The sequence below is a fragment of the Dipodomys spectabilis genome, unplaced genomic scaffold, assembly GCF_019054845.1.
Source record: "Dipodomys spectabilis isolate Male_0828 unplaced genomic scaffold, ASM1905484v1 ptg000125l, whole genome shotgun sequence".
NCBI lineage: Eukaryota > Metazoa > Chordata > Mammalia > Rodentia > Heteromyidae > Dipodomys > Dipodomys spectabilis.
In genome coordinates this window covers 2,249,517-2,267,335 of record NW_024870802.1, presented here as the reverse complement: position 1 = coordinate 2,267,335, position 17,819 = coordinate 2,249,517, and the positions used below count along the sequence as shown (strand labels likewise).

General features: G+C 44.8%; 1 protein-coding gene across 3 annotated transcripts in view; it reads right to left on the bottom strand.

Moving 5' to 3' along the window:
* Positions 1-17,819, bottom strand: part of Afap1l2 (actin filament associated protein 1 like 2) — a 97,041-nt gene that overhangs the window by 40,517 nt on the left and 38,705 nt on the right. The gene's annotated exons all lie outside the window — the stretch shown is intronic.

The window sequence follows — 17,819 nt, the reverse complement described above, 5'->3', positions numbered from 1 at the left end:
GCCAGTGGGGAGGGTGGGTGGGAGGGGAGGCCAGTTAGATGATGGTATTGGCGCAAGGGGATGATGACAGTGTAGACTAATCAGGACAGCTAGGGGCCATGCCATGAGCTGTGCCCAGCACCTCCAGTTCTCATGGCTGCTCTGCAAGGACAAGGCTGTAGGGACGAGCTGCTGGGCCCCAATTATAACCTAATCAATTATATTCCCAGTGAGTAGTGGCACTGGGGTTCAAACTCAAGCATGTCCAAGTCCAAAGGACTTGCTGTCTGTCGCCTATTGGCCATAGTCAGTCCCAGAGAATTTGAGAGTTTCATCTGACTCATGGCTTCTGCTTTCCGGTCCACCATACTCTACTGGGCAGGAGTAGGAAATACACAAAGAGAAGGGGTGGGGGGTGACCTGTGACAGGTGTAACCAATGCACGTGTGATCATCCAGTGAGATGTGAAGACTATAAAAGAAGATGCCCGGATGACTAAGAAGTACAGAGGGACGCCAGTCATTTAGGACTTGAGGTACCACAGCAGCCATGGTGGCTATTTATTGGGGAACTGGTAGGTTGGTCAGATGGGGGAAGAAGAAGAATGCATAGGGTACTCTCTGCTGAGGACAGTGTTAATACTTTCCTTTTCTTCTAGAACAGTTGTTTTAAGTAAGCAGAAGAAATACAGGCCTGGGGACCAGGATGGATCAAATGCAGGCCTGAGGCTCAGCATGAAACTTAGGACCAGAGGGCATCATTCACCTTCCTTCGAGAGCCCCATCGATCTTGACTGTGCACACAGGTGTCTCTGGGAAACCACTGATGACCACAAGCCGTCCACTTTCTTGCTAGCTCTGCCTTTCTAGAGCTCTTTCCGTCAAAGCCAATTGTTCTAGGTCATTTCAGCCCAAGTCAGGTTTACGTTACCTGAGCCCTTTCTGGGTAAGGGTCAGGCTCTGTAGGTTTGATCATCTGACAAAGTGTCAATTGACCCACAGGGCATCAGTAACTCCCCAAGAGACACATCCTCTTGAAGTCTACTGTAGGCCTTCGGAAATAACAATTAACAGAGGCGAGGGGACCCAATCTGCGCCAAGCCCAGTGGCATTCTTCAGTTCCCCCAGGGCTCTGAAGGGTAGGCCACCCCTCAGAGGAATGTGGTTATTCCATTGAGGCTCTGGACCCCACTCATCACATTTCTCTTCTCCCCCACCATCCCCCACACTTTTCATTTTGGTCTCTTCTTCATCCTCCAGCGGAGGGAGGGGAAAATAAGCTTGTTGTTCATCCTGGAAACTGTAGGCCCTTGTGCATGCTTTCCATCCTGGCTCTGTTAAAGTTCAGAGTTGTCTGCTCTGCTCGGGGTCTGACAAATCCATCAATAAGATTCTTGTTTAGGACGTCCAAGGCCCACGCAGAACTGGACAGTTCAACTGCTCGATTCATTGCTCCGGGCCACGGCGGGGGCTCCACCAGATGACCTCCTCCCCTGGCTTTCCTCATCCCAACGCAGTCTCGGTCTCTCTGGTCACTCTCCTCCCAACTGTAAATGTCCTTCCAACACCCCGAGAAAGCTACACTTCCCAGTTTCCCTGCCGTCTCTCACACGTATTTTTATTTATTCAGCTGTAGGTGCTGACGACCCATGATTGAGCGTGATTTTCCTTCCAAACATTGAGCAGACCTGTTCTCTCGCTATAAAGACATGTGCCCCCACTCCCAGCTCCTACACAGTTTCCAGGATCAAGACGCTGCATGTTGCCCCAACTGCTGGAGATCAGGCGATGTGATGATTTTTGTGAATGCTCCCGTGAGAAGCAACACATCACATCCATGTCACAGAGGGGTGGGAAATACTGAGCAAGCCCCTTCTCATCATAGAAGACCCTCCACTGCTCAGGAAAACATACCTCCTCCCTCCACCAGAGAAAAGACACTAAAGACCAAGCACCCTATTTTTTGGTCATCATGGGCTTGAACTCAGGGCCTAGGCACTGCCCTTGAGCTTTTTCACTCAAGGTTAGCCACTTCTGGTTTGTGATGGTTAATTGAAGAGTCTCACAGACTTTCCTGCCTTGGCTGGCTTTGAACTGCGATCCTCAGATCTCAGCCTCCTGACTAGGTAGGATTACAGGCGTGAGCCACTAGCACTGGGCTCAAGACCCTATTTTTGCAAAGGAGCTCCAAACGGAATCTATCAAGTACCTGCTGTGTGTCTGACAAATTCTTAGGAAGGAAGACTTTTTTTTTCTTTCTTGTTTATGGTGGTAAAAACCAGATGACATTTACCATCTTAACCATTTTAAAGTTTACAATTCTGTGGTATGAAATACATTCACAATGTTGTGCAAACAATTCCAGAGTTCCAGAACTATTTTATTTTCTCAAACAGAAACTCATTAGTCAGTTACTTTCTGCTCCTTCCTTCCTCCCCACCCCCACACCCCCACCAGCTCCTGTCAACCACACATCTGCTTTCTGTCTCTATGGATTTGCCTATTCTGGGTATTTCATATAAATGGAATCATATACTATGTGAACCTGTGTCTGGGTTCTTTCACTTAGCAATAGGTTTCAAGGGTCAGCCACATTGTGGCATGTATGGATATTTGATTCCATAGATATGCTACGTTCTGTTCATTCATTTATTGGTCATGAGGATGTTTTCTTTAACAAAAGTAGTTTTTCATTGGAATATAATTTACACATAGTAAAATTTTGTATTGATTGTACAGTTTTTTTCTTGAAAAACACACTCAACTATGGTAACCACCACTCCAGTCAAGAGCTAATGTGTCCACCATCCAGAGGGAGTTTCTTTGTGCTATTTCTTTGTGCTCTTTTATAGGCGACCCCTTCCCTACTCCCAGAGCAGGGCCTGAACCTTAACACATAGCATCCTATGGTATAGACACAGGAGCTCTCAACTAAATAATGAAATAAATGAGCTAGTAATAAATGATTAACTTTAAGAAAAGAAAAGTTTGTTTTACTTTGTTTTTTCATATGGTTCCATTTTGATTCCAATTTAGAACTTTGTAGGCTTGCACCTGTTACATGAGATCAGCTGTGCTTGAAAAATTTCTTCCTTTCCCTTCTCGATAGGAAGAGTGTTAGAAGGCAAAGACCAAGGTGTGTACATACTTCACATCAGCGACTACATTCTCCATCCAGAGTTAAGCAAATGCCAATCTGCACCCCAAAGATTCACACACTCTTGTCAGCAGTCTTGGCGTCTATAACAGGAGCCAGAAAGGCAAATAAACTTTTCCAGCATAAGCAGGTCAGGAGTTGTTGTTATTGGTGTTGGTGTTGGTGGTGATAGTAGTGGTGGCGTATATGTGTGTCCGTGTGTGTCTATAAGTCTGTGTATGCCAATACTGGGGCTTGAACTCAGCCTGGGCACTGTCTCTTGGCTTTTTTGCTCAAATCTAGTGCTCTACCTCCTGAGCCATAGCTCCATTTCTGGCTTTTTGGAGATTAATTAGAGATGAGAGTCTCAGGGATTTTCCTGCTAAGGCTGGCATTGAACCATGATGCTCAGATCTCAGCCTCCTGAGTAACTAGGATTACAAGTGTGAGCCCAAGCTAAGAGTTGTCTCTAAGAAATGACAAGGGAAAGAAGGGAGTCTCTTCATTTACTCGCATTGTGTGCGCTCTTCTCTCCCTGGCCCTGACTTCCATGGGTCATCTTGCCATCATTTTTTGCAATCTCTGCTTTTGCTCATCTAAATTGGACTCTCATCACTTAAAACACTCTCCCCCCAAATGGCCCACTCTCCACATTCCCAGATTAGCCAGGCAAACCAGTGAGTGAGCGGAGGATATGGGACAGATGCTTTCTTGCAGCTCGCACTACTGGAAAAACAACTCAAGTTGCTCACTGCTGACCTCTCAAATGGAACAAACCTCCCCAAGAGCAGAATTCCAAGCCCAGCAAAGGAGCCAGCTGGAACTACCACCCCACAGATAGGACCTTTTGGAGATTCACTCCATAACAGCTGCAGACACCAACAAGTACATGGGGGCCAAACGGACCCCCGCTGGCAAGGGTTACCTCCACTGTGCCTTGCCACCCAGCAACACACCAACCCACCCAGCCCAACAGCACATGGCTGTTACTCGGTGACTCATAGAGTTTGCTATTTGCCCCATGAATGCACATCCTTTGTTGCAATGAAACTGAACACTCTGTGTAGGTAGGGAACACATGTTTGGATTTGGTTCTTGGACTGTGCACTTAGCTTTGCTCAAATTCAGTGCTTAGAAAACCCCTTCTAAACACGAGGCTACACACACACACACACACACACACACATACACACACAATCTAATGAAAGCTCTTCCTAATAAAAAGGTCTGGAGCCACACCTGGGGCTCACATCTACAATCCTAGGAAATTCCAGGAGACAGAAATCTGAGTTTGAAGCCAGCCAGTGCAGAAAAATCCATGAGAATCTTAACCACCAAAAAAGCCAGATGTGGAGCTATGGTTCAAGTGGTAGAGGGTCACCATTGAACAAAAACAAGGTAAAGGACCCCACCCAGGCCCTGAGTTCAAGTCCAGTATTCACACACACACACACACACACACACACATCTGGGAACAGATTAGTCAAAGTATGCCTAGGCAAAGGACACACTGTCCCCAGCTGAGCCAGTCAATATCACTAGAATGGTCAACAGGAAGCTTTCCCTGCTGGGGCCTGGAGGACACAATCACATTGCTCCTGGAAGCCGCTCTTGAGCAGAGACCCTTCCTCCATGGTACAGCAAGAAGAGCAGAGAGGTGACTGGTGAACTTGGACAAGAAACCCAGGAAAGGCATGGGGAGAGGAGCTCTTCAGAACTCCGGACTCTCCAGGTCCCCGTGGCCACCAGGGTCCAGGCCAGACAAAGAGGCTTTAGGACCAGGAGTCTTTTGTTCCTTAGCCCAGTGAGGACATTCCTTAGATGCAATCTGCCAGAAGAGTGGCTTCATTCAGAGCCAGTGGGGGGCCAGTAATGGGCTGGAAGGCCTGAAGTTTTCTCTGGGGGTGTCTCCCTTGCATGGCAAATCAAACAATGGACATGAACCACTTCCTCAGAACAAGAGGCTCCTGGGGAGGTCCGTTAAGTTCATGTTGGAAGTCTGAGAAATACTATGTTGGATAGGAAAAAAAAATAAAAGGACAGAAAATGACCATAGAGGTTATTTCTTGCTGGAAAGGTTATGGGAAATCTGTCCTTTCTTCCTACACACTCCCCTATTTGTCAACACAGAAGAGCCCTGGGTGATTCCAGGGAGAGAAGCAACTGAGCCTGCGCTCACTACACTACACTTTCAGCTTGGGCTGCAAATCCAGGCTTGTCCATGTTCACTTGATACTTGCATTAGAAGTACCACAAACTAAAGATGGATACAAAGAACAACTATCACTGTACTGTCCAGACATATTGTTTCTTTGCAGGATTTGGCCAAAGTCATGAAAGTCAGTGAGCTGACAGGCTGGTAGAGGGGTCTCAATCTTGTGCAGGACTCTGCCTTCAGTAGTCAAAATCATCAGCCCAGCCTTCTGGTCCTATTCCACTCATGGGTGCCCTTCACTGGTAAGATTTGCCAAAATGTTAAAGACTGTAAAATGAATAATTATATTGATTGTTTATTGAAATTGGTTCTTTGGGTATACTGAGTTAAATAAAATAGATTCTTAAAATTAATTTTACCTCTTTTAGAAGTTTTAAAACATTTAGATGTAATTTGAAATTGTCTATGTGAATTTTATTTTTGCATTATGTTGGTTTTTTTTTTTTTTTCTGTCGGTCGTGGGGCCTGAACTCTGGGCCTGGGCACTGTCCCTCAGCTCTTCAGCTCAAGGCTAACACTCTACCACTTGAGCCACAGCACCACTTCTGGCCTTTTCTGCTTATGTGGTGCTGAGGAATCAAACCCAGGGCCTTGTGCATCAGGGCAAGCACTCTACCACTGAGCCACCTTTCCAGCCCCTGCAATATGTTTTTATAGGACAGCACTGACCTATATCCACCCATGAGACATGGAGAATTTGGGTTTGTTGTTATTGTTTGATGCTGGGAATTGAACCCAGGGTTTTGTGCATGGTAGGCTACTCCTAGGGACTTAAAACCTGGGGCCTAGCACCGAGTTCATTCTCTACTGAGAGTTCTATGAGAGAGCAATGAGGAACCCTGGAGAGGGTTTTCCAGTGCACTGTCCTGAGTTACCAAGGTGAGAAGGGGCAAACAAAAGGGAAAGTTTTTCTCCTCGGGAAAACAGCCATGACCTGGATGAAGAAGATCTGGTTACTCGTTGCAGGCTGCTCTTTGTTTACATGAACAAGAGCCAGTTATTCATCACAGAAATATTCTAAATTCAACCCCTGAAGCCCTATTCTATAAACAACTTAAAGGTATCAGAGTTTTTGAGTTGGGTCATTGTTTTCATCGAATGTTTCAGCCAAAATTTGTCAAAAGAAACTGCTGATGTCCAGTTTCAGACTCCTCTGGTGCATTCCATTATGGGGGAATAGTTTAAGTCTGCATTTGGATCTTCATTCAAATCTCCCCTTTCCTTTCCTGGCCAACCTCTTTGGTCCTTATCTCCTGACCCTGACTCCTCTCTCCACTCCAATTTCTTCCAACGTCATGACCTCTGACCTCAAATACCCTGAAATGATCTTCAGCTAGATTTTTCTTGGTGCAATTGCATTTCCTACTGCAACGTCCCTGGCCATTCCTGCTCTGAACTCTTCTCCCCTTGATCAGACTTTACACAGTGCCTCGGGATGTGGTCACCATTTCAGCCAACCAACATTCTTGGCCTCCAGCCCACTGAATGTCACGATAGCCCTGTCTACCCATAACAATTGTTCAAAACATGTCTTACTATTCGATCCATAGGGGTTTCATGGGTGGCCAATGAGGACCAGGACCACCCTACACAACAGAACAACAAAGCCAAAGAGGCCAACCTCCCTCTTTCTCTGCTTCCTGAAATCCTAAAAGAATGAACATTACAAGTCTGTCCACATGCAGCTCAGCAATGCCTCTCTTGTTCCCTCCTCTCAAATAAAGTGTGACTACACTGAGAGTGCTTCTCAGAACGAGTGCTACCTTAGAGTCGATCCTCTCTCCATCAGCTTCTCTCCTTCCAGCCTAGTTTGGTTCTCCATAAATAGTAGAGGATATTGTCATCGTGTTAAGTCTCTTTTGAAAGCAGGCTACTTTCTACTTGTTTTCAAGGCCCTTAAATACTAAAACTGTGCCTGTGTCAAACCTCAAATTGGGAGTTCAGCATTTCTAGAACAATCCTAGCTGTGAATCTCAGACTTTGTTGAGGAGTTGCTTGCTTAAAACCAATGCTAAGGTAAAGCAACAACAAAGCAAACAAGCAAGAAATCAATACTAGGAATGAAGGGGTCTTCCTTTGCCTTCTGTTCTCAATATAACTTAAGTAGAGCAAAATGCAATGAATTCTAAATTCAGCAACAAGGATCAGTAAATTTATATTGGACAATTTTGTACTGAAACAAACGAGGGAAACAAAATTATAATTAAATAAGATAACACAAAATGCTATAATAAGAAGCTATCAAAAGAGAAAGAAAAATCAAATCAAAAGAGAAAAACTGCTTTTACTAAGAATAAAGTCAGGGTAGGCCACAGTGTTACATGCCTGTTGTCCTAAAACTCACGGAGGTGGAAACAGGAAGATTAAGATTTCAAAGCCACTGAGACCTGTACCAAAATACAACATAATAAAAATGGTAATAAGAATAGTAATGACAGGAATGGTAATAATAATAAAGCCTGCCAAATGATAACAAAGTTTATCTCACTCATAAGCCTATATGGAACGTACAATGATCCCTTATGAAACAGACTCAGGAAGTTTAAGTAACTCTTCCACAGTCACACAGTAAATCCAGATCAGAATTCACACCATTCTAACACCCACCATCACCTATTCTTTAATGTACAAGTAATAAAATACAAAATAAAATAATCCACAGTCATTTGATTAGATTTGTTCAAAAGATACAGAAGAACTCTGCTGCTCCATTGTAAGCCTGCTTATTAACACATGTTGGCAGTGACCAAATTATATCCTCTGAGAACAGTAAAAACAATGCAAGAATATAGCAAAAGACTCAAGAAATATAGCAAGTGCTGACACCACTGTTATTAAAGTTTCTGGTGTGTGCCCATTGAGTTGTTCAAAGTCTTGACAGATCAGCAAATCTTGCATTACTAGTATAATATTTGTTAAGCATGGGTCACCAAATTACAAAAACCTATCCATTTTATTACTGGATTTAAGATGACTTTTGGTATTAGAAAGATTAAATTATTTCTAGTAAAATTAGCTAATGAAATGTCTGCCACTCAAGTGTATTTCGTGAGCCCCATGTGAAAGCATACTGGGAGAGGAACCATGGCAGGAAGGGGGCTGGATGAGCTCCACAGATTAGCCCTGCTCGTGGTATTCGTCGAGTCATGTGGAAATGCACCTCTTTGCCCACCTGAACAGCAGGTCTTCTTAGCAGGGTGGGCTAACGGAGTTGTGATATAATGGATAAAGACTGACTGGAACATATTTTAATGAAAGTCTTCCTTTGTCTAATAGGAATAGTTTTCAAACAAGTGATTTTCCTTTCATGTAGATCTGGTCAGAGAAACACATACATTTCCCCCTGCATTGTACTTATACATCATATCCATCTTTTCATTCACATATGTGAAAAAGGCAACTAACAGAGTCAGTGGCAAGAAACAAAAGCAAGCCACTAGAACCTCAGAAAAAGACTTCTCATCTTACAAATCCTTCTTTTGGATTTCTGTCTTGACCTCTCCAATCCTCCTTCAACTGAGCATAACATTACCAAGGACATCCAAGACAGACATGCATATGACACTAAATGAACCATCACTACAGAGACAGTTATGGTAGGGCATGACTGGGCTACGGGCTACCCAGACATTTGGTCAACTATCTGAGGGTTGTGCATGAGGTTATGAGGTTAACATTTGGAACAACAGGCTGGTAAAATACTTTGTCCTCACTGATGTGATTGGTTCTTATTCTGTCAACTGATGACCTGAATAGAACAAAAGGAGAGAGACTTGGGATGCAGAGAATAGGCCAGAGTTTATAGGGATGCTTCCAGAGCTCAGGGACAGCTGACAAAGGCAAGGTGTTGCTGGTTGGTTCAGAGCTGGAAGTCAAGTGGGGGAGGCTGTTCCAACATGGTCAGAGAAAGCATAGCCCTGCTGACACTTCAATTTTGGACTTGAATGTGATAATAAATTTTGGTTATCTAGCCCACAAAAATCATTGTGGTAATTAGTTACTGGTAGCCCTGAGAAATGAACAATTGCTCCATTGAAGGGAGCTCTAGGAAGAAAACGAAGGGTCTTGGTAAGGACTAGAATTCCAAACCACTAACCTGATGGGAAAGAGTCTGTTTTTCCACCAGATTCAAAGAAGGTGATTAGTCTTAAAAATCAGTCAGGACCTCAACTTCAGAATTTAAAAGCATACATCTTGATGAAGCAAGACCCTCTGGTGTTTGTTTGTTTGCCGTAGATGATCGAGAGCTGCTTTCTTGGGAAGCTAATCTGGGGAGCACAGAGCTGTCTTGCACAAGCCTGACAGATGTTGCCCAGTAGAGAAGGCCACACTTTTGAGCTATGCTTGACCACGATCTGCCTTGGCTTGGAATCAACCTAGTCACAACCTCAAGCTATCTTGCAGAAGTTCTGGACACACAAACAGCAAATCAGAGGCAGTGCGGGGCGGAGGGGTGGGGTGGGTGCTAAGAGTCAGGAAGAGGCACCTATTGAAAAATAAACTCAAACATTCCGAATCGTAAAGTGGGCATGGTGGTGCACACCTAGAATCCTAGCACTCAGGAAGCCAAGGCAAGAAACTTGTGAGTATGAGGCCAGCCTGGGCTATGGCAAAACCTGGTCTCAAAACAAACACAATTTTAAAATTAAAAGGAAGAGATTCTAAGTTTTGTCGCCATCAAGGTTCCTGGTGTCCCAAGTCACCACACGCAGCCTGCACCATTCTACAGGGCTCGTCTGCTGGACTCCCAGCATCCTGAGCAGGAGGGAGGAGCCTGAGCCTCCGCTGTCTGGTGAGGACTCTTATTCCTTCCTGTCTGTCCTGGCTCCACCCAGCACTCAGTGAGTCACAGACACTGTGAGCTGGACACTGGTGTTTCCTTTAGTCCTCCACATGCTGCTTCTTTTGGGGGAAGAGGGCACAGAGAAGCTCTGTGTTTCTCGTGTTGGCCTTGAGCTCCTAGTCTTAACTGATTCTCCTGCCTTGGCTCCTGGAATAACCAGGTCTACAAGCATGCACTACTACGCCTGGCTTCTACAACTTTTAAGGCAGATTTTATTATCCAATCAAAGCCTGGATTTTTTTTTTTTAATCTAGAATCACTGCTCACCACCTCTGTCCCAGGGGTCTACCCTAATCAATCCACTGGGGTTTTAACTCCTAACACTTAGCCTGTTCTGGTCATACTGAAGTAAGGAGGTCCGGTCTGGCCAGTGCCATATTGGCCACATGGTGGATTACAGGTCTGCCATCTTGTCTTCATGCTGGGGGAAGAAACTCCCCCTCTCCCCCGCATCACCTGCCTCCCAGGTAATAGGCATGCCCGGACCCCTGGAAGCAGGGGCAGGCACTTGGCTGATAGGTTACTGAATCTGTCAGTCCACTACCTGGGACTGGGAATTTCCTGAGGATCTGCCCCCTGTGCCGACTTATTTAGGACCTGACCAGCCTTGCCGGGGGACTCCGTGCCACGTGTGTCTCTGTGATGGTGTGCTGTGTCCTGTCTCCTGGCTCATCTCCAGTCATCATGGCGTCCCAATTCAGTTCTCCATTGGAGCTGAATTGGCTTGTTGCTATTGTTCTTGTTATTTCTTTCCTTTTTAGCATGTTTCCTAGCTGTGTTATGAGTACTTGCATGCTGCAGGCCTTTGTAACAACCGGCGGCCTGCAGCCTGTTAACTGTATAATAAAGACTCCAATATTCTATATTTTAAAATGTGGCTTCTGGGATGATTTACCTTATAACAATGCCACGAAAGGGACTCTGCTATTATATGACAGCCTGTTGCCTGGGCATTCTCCTAATATTGTTTCTATTATTATTATTATCAGCAGCAGCAGCAGTAGTATACAAACCTACATGAAATAGGTTATTCCCATTTTACAGATGAGGAAAGTGAGATGTCTAGAAAAGACAAGGACTTTCCCAAAGCCATGAAGTTAATGCAACACACAGGAGGGTTTGAGCAAAGGGGCCAAGGCTTGTGCCATTCCCCACAGGCCCTGGCAGTGCTGCTAACTTGATCATGAAGGCAGCAGCTATGGCTCTGTACTAAGTAAAGGCTATGGACCAAAGGGATGAGAGCCAAACGCCATCCCTCACACTCACTCTCTGAGTCTCTTTTCCCATGCTGACATTCTCCAGTGCAGGCTGATTAACAACTCAGTAAAGGCACAGCCATGGCAGCTGCTGAAGGTTTACGCCTGTGCTCTGGCCGCTGGCTGGAACAGGAGAGGGGTCTGGCAATCAGCCTTCATGGGGGCCAAGACCAGGGGTCTGTATGGGTGTCCTACATCTGACAAAACAAAGCACAGGCTTGGCAATTTAAAGCACTAGAAGTTTTCTCTCTCACAGTTATGAGGTCTGGAAGTTCAAAATTACATGTCCACAGTGCCATGTTCCTCGGAGGGTTCTGGGGAAGAACTCTTTGCTGCCTCTTCCTAGCTTCTGGTGGTAGACAGAAATACTTAGCATGCCTTGGCTTGCAGCCCCATCCCTCTCATCTCCACCTCGATTGTCATATGGTGTTCTCCTTGTATATCTCTGTGCCCAATTTCCCTCTTCCTACAAAGACACCAGTCATTGATTAAAAGCTTACTTTGATCCAGAATATCCATCTTCACTTGATGGCATCTACAAAGATCCTATTTCCAAAATAGAGTCATATTCCCAGGGTTAGGACTTGAACATATCTTCTCAGGATACAGTTCAGCCCATAACAAGACATAGGAACTCAAACAAATCTCCTTATCTTTTGATTTTTTTTTTCTTTTTTCGTTTTCCTTTTTTTTTTTTTTGTTGGCTGTGGGGCCTGAACTCTGGGCCTGGGCACTTCCCTCAGCTCTTCAGCTCAAGACTAGCGCTCTACCAGTTGAGCCACAGCTGCACTTCCAGCTTTTTCTGCTTATGTGGTGCTGAGGAATCAAACCTAGGACCTCATGCATGCAAGGCAAGCACTCTACCACTGAGCCACCTTCCCAGCCTCTCTTTTTCTTTTCTTTCTTTCTTTGGTGGTACTGGGGTTTGAATTCAGGGCTTTCTGCTTGCTAGGCAAGTATTCTACTGCTGAGTCATGCCTTCAGCCCTTTTTTGCATTTGTTATAATTTTTTTGTGTGTATGCTGGTCCTGGGGCCTGAACTCTAGGCATGGGTGCTATCCTCGAGCTTTTGTGCTCAAGGCTAGTGCTCTACCACATGAGCCTGAGCTCCATTTCTGGCTTTTTTGGGGAGTAGTTTAGTAGAGATAAGAATCTCACAGACTTTCTTGCCTGGGCTGGCTTTGAACCAGGATCCTTATATCTCAGCCTCCTGAGTAGCTAAGGTTATAGGCATGAGATATTGGCACTTGGCTTGCGCTGGTTATTTTTTGAGATAAAGTCTCATTTTCTGCAAAGCATAACCCTGGACTACACTCTGCCTATTTTTTGCTTCTTGCAATGGCTGGAATACAAACACATACTATTATGCCTAGTTTCACTCCATTGAAAAAGTGCCTCATGGACTTCTCTTCCAAGGCTGGTCTATTTCCACACTCTTCTCATACTCAGCTCCCTATATCGCTGGAATGACTGGCATGTACCATTGCACACAGATGCTGGCTGAGAAGCAGGTCTTGTATATATGTTTCGCTGGCTTTCAATCACAGCTCTCCCAATCTCAGTCTCCCAAATAGCCAAGATTACGGGCATGAGCCACTGACATCCCACCAAATCTCCTTCTTTGAACCTTTTTGCCTATTGTCCAAGCACTGAGTAAGGCCTTCCTTCCTCAGCTACCAGAGAGAGAGAGGACTTACCAGGCTGGCCAACTGAGGGACTAACTGGGGACCTTTCTGAATCCTCTTTCTCTCCCTTATTTTCTATCTTTTCTTGGGGAGCAAAACCACCTGAAGGCATTAAATCAATTCAAATGTTAAGATAGGATTAAGAACTGGAGCTGAGAAATAAGTTTACTAAGCCATTGGTTCAAGAGAGGTGTAAGTCCCAAGCACCCAAGGGCCAATGTTGTTCATGATGTGTGTCCAGGGTTTCCCTAACTGCATCTGTCAAGCCTCAAGGCTTGCTGTAAGTCTGCCTGTCCACTCCTATTTCCTCCCCTCCCCATCCCATCAGTATCATAAGAATATTCCTTGATATGTCTTCGGGCCTACTTTTTCAGAGTGCTGAGCTTTGTGGCGGATGGCACACACAGATGCTCAGTACCAATTTATCAGATGAACAAGTGAATGAATGAGTAAGTGAGTAAAAGAAATAGATGTAGGTATTGTAAAGGACATTATGTAAGAAGATAAAACCCAGCCAGGAGGCTAAGTTGAGTCCTGTATCCAAGAGTTCATAACACAGAAGGTAAGCCCAACCTACCCAATTCACCAGCTCACAAGGCAACTGTTACTGTGTCACATCCACAACTGCTACCCTGGGGGTTAAGGAGATTGATGAAGCACAGGAAGGGGATCAGAGAAGGCAGCATGATGTTTGGCCAGGCCTGGGAGGACTGGATAAATGGAAATGGGCAGAGTTCAAGGAGGCAGTAACAGGAGCTGGCAGGAAAGGGTGGCGGAGCAAGTGTTTTAGGTAGGCGAACAGTGAAACATGACTCCAGTGATTGTGAGAAGCGAGGCAAATGAGTCAGGTATGCCAACAGGGTGAAGATGTGCTCATCTCACTCTCTGGGCAAAGCCAACCAGTTGAGAGTGACAAGTCATAGGTGATGTGGAGCAGAGAATCAAGAATGGAGATAGAACAGCATTTGAGTGAGTTGGCTGTGCTGTGCATGGTGACATACTAGAAGGAGGGCAACCAGTGACCTCAAGCCATATTGTATCAGCCCAGCCACAAATTCAAGCTCACAGCTCTCTGGCAAAGGCTGTGCTTTGAGGCTGCCTGCTGAGCCCAAAATAGGAGCCAGACATATTTTACAAGGCCAATGGTCTGAAAGGGTTGAGTGAGCTTCAACACTTGGGGTTTTCAATGGGCAGGAATTCCCTCTTCCCTTGTTTTGTATACATGTTTATTAAATCATTGGGATCATTTTGGCAAAGCAAGTGGTTACGTTCTCCAAACCCTGCTCAACTCTCAGTAACGTAACAATATTGTTAGACATACCAAGTGAGCAGAATTGTCTTGGATAAAGCCCGCTCCCTGGTAGATATCAGTGAGTCTGATGATTTGCTATGTTCAGGGATACTGAGCATCAACCTGATGATAGTTATGAGTCAGGCACCAAACTCAGTCACAAGATGGTCCAGAATATATTTGAAATAATTTTTAATTATTACTAGAATGAATACATAAGATCAAAAATCCTCATACAAGAAACATGTGATAAATAGAGCTCATTGAGAATACCTTATATGGAAAACTATCTGTAGGATCCTCTAGTGAACTAACTGGTCTCCTGTCTCAACTACAGTCACCACAAGTCTCAGAATCCTCTCAAATGTGTGTTTAGTTCAAATCTATCCAAATTCTGTTATCATAATTGGTCCAAGGGATAGCTGTCTTTGATCATCCCTGAGACTCTACATTTGCACTATGCATTTGTAAATAGATTTTTTTTTAGGGCTGATACTGATAAGAGGTTAAGGTTGTTCCTAAGAGGAATGGATAGGGAGTAATTCATTTATCACTGGTAAGGCCATGTGTCTCCATTCTCAGTAACAAGGAAAGGATTACTAAGGAGGGATTCTTGGATATTTGTGGAATAGACAATTGAGGCAGCCTTAGGCTATACAAGGGCAGGGGACTCTGTCCAGGGGAGACCCACAACAGACTACAGAACGGTGGGGCTGTGTGGAGTCCTCAAAATGGCAATGCAGAGAGCATCCCAAAAGGAAACCCCTGCCTCAATCAGGCCACTTACTGATGTCCTGACGCATCCCTAAAGATCTCTGAAAATGCGACCAGAAAACCAAAACCCAAGCCAAGCAAAGGGTAAAGAACATGAGAATGAGGTTTGCCTTTCAAGGTAGCCAAGCTCAGGAAGGTAAAGAAGGGGAAGTCATTATTCTTCTTTGACAAAAAGAAACCATAGCCAGGCTGCAGGAGTGAGGAGTTTCTTCTTGATGCTCATTTGTAAAAGGATTTCCTCTCATTGGACAGACCAGGGCTCCTCTAATGCTTTTTCATATTAACACTAAGCTGAAGGCCAAACTGGTCAGCTAAGATGGCCAGGCCACACCACACCCATGAACAAGGCCCCAAATGTGTGGGAAGTGACGGCCCACACATCACTTACTGGCTGTGCCAAAAGGAAAACAGAGCCTTGGGTGACTTCCCATTTCTCTGTGTAGCAGGAGCAGTCCTGACAAAAGGCAAGAAGACAAAGAGCCTTCTGGGAACACCCTGTCTGTGCCAGGACAAAAACACCACCAGCTGTGTGCCGACAGACACACAGCCATTTAGATTTCCATCAGGTCAGCCTTGTGTTCTTTGAGAACTTGCTACAGAGGGCAGACGTGGAGGGTACATTCCATTCCTATAATTCCAGGGGGGAGGTGAATTACCCAGTGGTGTGGTCCATCCATCTATGGGGGCTATCTTCATCGTACAAATCCCCCTCTCCTCTACTTCAACATGGAGTAACCCAACCCTGTACAATACTGAAGGGACAGGATGTGGTTGTGAGCAGAGCTAAATGAGCCCAGTTCTCAGGGCAGCTGATAACAGGAGAACAGAGGCCAGGTTAGAATGTAGCCCCCAGTAAATCATGGTTAATTGCCAGTGAAAGAGGAATGAGGGATCTGCTTGAACTTGCAAGTTTATTTCAGGTTATTCCAAAGCCTTCCCAGGCTCCTTGGCAAAGAGGCAGAGGCGGGCAAAGGGAGTGGGAGAGAGGGAGAGCGCCTGCTCTCCACCCCTTCCTAACTGTGGGATAATGTTTTGCAACATCAATAGCAGCAGCTATGGGAATACACACGAATTTTACACAAACAGAAAGTCTAGATTTTCCTTCCCAGTCTCACAGGCCAGGCTGAAGCATGCCATGTGTGATAATTAACGGCACTGACACATTAATGTACACCATGCACCGACAAGGATCAGAGATAAGCAGCATGAATCACCAGGAGTGAGATTCCACAAATGTCTGCTAAGAATATGTGACTGCAGCAATGCCTGACTTGGCAGAGGAGATGAGAGAAAGTACAGGGCAGAGGAATGCACACAGAAAAGATGGCAGACACACAAGGGAATAGTATTCAGCCATAATTACTATATTTGTGTCAGTACTGGGGCTTGAACTCAGGGTTTGGGTGATGTTCCTGAGCTTTTTATGCTCAAGGCTAGTGCTCTACCATTTGAGCCACATCTCTACTTCCAGCTTTCTGTTGGCTAACTGGAGATAAGAATCTCACAGATTTTCTTGCCTGGGCTGGCTTCAAACTGCAAATCTCAGATCTCATCATCCCGAGCAGTAAGATTACAAGCTTGAGACACCAAAGCCCAGAAAACCCTTGCCTTTGAGACAATATTGGTGACCCTGGAAGATGTTATAGTCAGTGGAATAAGCTGGTCCCAGAAAGACAAACACCCTGTGACCTCTCTTATATGAGGATGCTAAATAACTTGAACTTACAAAAGTAGCAAATACTCAGCAATATCTACAAGCCCAAATCATTTGCTTATTTTCAGCACCCCTGCTCAAACACAGAATGTAGAAAATAGGAGAGCTTCCTCTTTTGCTACCATCAAGCAGAATGCTCCTGGACCAACTGGTCAACCTCCCTGACACTAAAATTTCCTTGCTAGTAATTGATAACCAGACAGATTAGTTTCTCAAGTTTTATCCAGTGATGACTATCATTCACTGCAATACCCATCTTTGAATAGTGTAATATACATTTGTATATCAGTTTATTTAAATCCACACCCCAGAAGTGGGGAACCAATTCTACAGTGGTTTACTTGAAAAGTTCCAATCAGACGTCTACAACCCAAAGGCAGTTACTACAGGCTTTAGTTATTTCTGTGGAAACTAAAAATGTTTCTTTGCTGACATTAGAATAATTTAGGATAGATATTAGTTAAATTCAGACTCTAGCATTTTCTTGCATCTATTTTTTTTTTTGCCAGTCATGGGCTTGAACTCAAGCCCTGGGCATAGTCCCTGAGCTTCTTTTGCTCAAGGCTAGCACTCTACACTTGAGCCACAGCACCACTTCTAGCCTTTTCTGTTTATGTGGTACTGAGGAATTGAACCCAGGGTTTCAATGCATGTTAGGCAAGCGCACTACACTGAGCCACATTCCCAGCCCCTCTTGCATTTTTCTTAAGGGAGATACTTGTTGGATAAAACTCATAAATCTTAGTGCCGAGGCTTTGCCCAGCCCATAGACTTGTAAGATGGTCATTCTTGGGCCTGCTTCTTAACAGGTGTTTGGGATGCAGAGTGTGGTCTCAGTTTGATTTCATTTTATCATTAATTAGGAGTTACTTTGTGAAGAAAGGACCTGTAACCTGCAGTCTTTATTTATGGATTGATTGATTGATT